Source organism: Patella vulgata, chromosome 2 (genome assembly GCF_932274485.2).
Source record: "Patella vulgata chromosome 2, xgPatVulg1.2, whole genome shotgun sequence".
NCBI classification, from domain to species: domain Eukaryota; kingdom Metazoa; phylum Mollusca; class Gastropoda; family Patellidae; genus Patella; species Patella vulgata.
The window spans coordinates 35889644-35892466 of NC_065880.2; positions in this window are offsets into that span (position 1 = coordinate 35889644).

The window sequence follows — 2823 nt, forward strand, 5'->3', positions numbered from 1 at the left end:
CTTTATATATTAATTATTTCTCTTTCCCCTTCCAAATAATCTGTAGTATCAATGGGGTTTGCAGTGGCTCAGGATGAACAAATACCATATCCTGTGTACACCTAAAAGAACCCTTTACACCTTTGCCAGTTGGAATTCAATTGCTATCTAAAATTTCACTTGGTCATTCCATGTCGAGTTGACCAAATTATGGAAAGTGGGTAACATGACCCCCTCCCAAACTAGTTGTTAACAGGCAAGATACGCCCACATTTTTCAAGATATGGATAGAGAACAAGGTAAAAATAAAACCGCTATTTTTTTTTTACCAGGGGCCATAATCCAGGAAGTCTTGGTCTGAAATGCGCAAATAACGAAAGGGATAAAAACATATTTTATGTTTCATCCAAATCGGAAAAAGTTGTGACTTATAGAATGTCCAAAATCATATTACACACATTTACAAGATTTGCATTCAAGGAATGGCCATTTTGTTGGGTAGTTTCGGTGCGATTTCCCAGAAATTTGAACTCATCCGTCATCAGGGTGTAACAGTGATATAATTAAACGGTTTTTATACGCCCACATTGAAATGTGGTCGTATATTGTCGTTGCCCCCGTCCGTCCACCAGCTAAAGTTAATATCCGATTGACTTTTAATTTATATACAATGTTTAAGGCCATGAGACGAAGAAACCTATTGATTTTCAGCGATTTCCGATAATTACTGCCAGAGTTATGGCCCTTGATCACTTCAAAAAATCTTGTGGATGCTCTTGTGGCTGAAGTTAATATCCGCTTGTAATGGGTAATGGTAATTAATTACATTGCTAAAAATGAGAAAGTAATTGTAATGATTACATTTAAAAAGTAATGGTAATGGTAATGTAATTAATTACATTGGCAATGTAATGGCCCCAGTCAAGTTGACTTTGAATTTATACACAGTGTTTAAGGTCATTAGTTGAAGAAGTCTATTGATTTTCAGCGATTTCCGATAATTACTGCCAGAGTTATGGCCCTTGGTCACTTATTAAACTTTCGTATACTAAACGTTAGCATTGGGCAGAACTTTATAAAAACCAAACAAATTCTAATGGTTTTCTGATAATTACTTTATGAGTTGTTACTCTTAATCAGATTTTAGTGTATTATAAATGTTTCATTACCGAAAATAGTAAAAATATGCGACAACACTTGTGGACTGCCTGGACAATTTAGCTTCTGTGGGCGTATGTTTCGTTGCCAAGCAACCTATCTTTAAAATTGGATAAAAATTGTGACCTATACAGGTTCCAAAAGCTAAAAATATGATTTCTTGTACAATCAGGGACCATAATCCAGTAAGTTATCGTCTGATGTGCACTAATATCGAAAGGAACCAACATATATTTTTATTTTCATCAACATCAGATAAAAATTTTGACCCATAGATGGTCCACAACCTTGGTATTGCATACTTTTACATTATTTGCTTTCAAGCAGCGCCAATTCTGTCGGACGGTCAGGTTTTTTACGAAATCTGAACTCAACCATCATCAGGGTGTAAAATCGAATAAAAAATGGGACCACAAGAGGGTCCACAAGCTAAAATCGCGATTTTGCGTACAATCAGGGGCCATAATCCAGGAAGTTACGGTCCGATATGGACAGGAAACAAGATTGTTGGGATATATACACATTTTAAGTTTCATCAAAGTCAGATCAAAATTGTGACTTCTAGAGGGTCCACAATCTTAATATTACAACCTTTAGTTGCGTACAGGGAGTGGCTATTTTGTTGGGCAGTTTTGGTCTGATTTTCAGAAACCTTTATAATGGTGTAACGGGGATGTATTCGAGCGTTTTTTTTAAATCGGATAAAAACTGTGACCCTAGAGCGACCACAAGCAATCAAGGGAAAAAAAATCTAGGAAGTTACAGTCCGATATGCGCGAATATCGAAAAGAGCCGCAATTTTTGATTTATAAACATATATTTCAAGTTTCATCAAAATCGGATAAAAATTCTGACATCCAGAGTGTCCACGAGTTACAATTTACAAACGTGATTTTTCTTACAATCGGGGCCCAAATCCATGAAATAACAGTCCGATGCATGCAACATCCGAGGTATGACCCATGCACTCTTTCTTACTACATATCTTGGAACAACCATTGATCGTCTAGTATTGTCTCGGATTTGATCTATTTCTCTCTTTCTTGGTTAGGATCCTTTAAATGTTTCTTGTAACATCTCACGTTGTGTAGGCCTATATCTTTTTATGAGTCCCAATAATATCATAAGATTCATAAAAAAGACGACAGGAACAACAGTACGGTTTCTACAGTTTTATATCAAGCTTGATATATAGATTACAAGGGGTGATCGTCGATGGGCGCGTGCAATGTTCTCAGATGGGTCCACATTTACTCTGGATTTCACCGATAGGCGTGCTCGCGTTTGAAGGCGTGTAAATGAGGGAAATACTAACGTTAACGTCAGACAGCATGACAGATTCGGGCGTGGGTCCGTTATGGTGTGCCGTGACCACATCCTGGCACCGATAGTTCTGCCCTTTGCTCAACGTGCAGGTAGATGTTTCATCTTTCAAGATGATAATGCCCGTGCCCACCGCGCTCGTGTCGTGAATGACTATCTCCAGCGTCACCATAATGTCCATATGCCTTGGCCAGCCATGAGTCCTGACCTTTTCCCTATAGAGCATGTCTAGGACATGACGTCAACGTCAACCGACAATACTGCAAGAATTGGCCGTGGCACTGCAAGAGGGGTGGGTCAGATTGCCCCAAATTGTGATTGGACGGTTGATTAGGAGCATGCCACGACGAATTGCTGAATGTC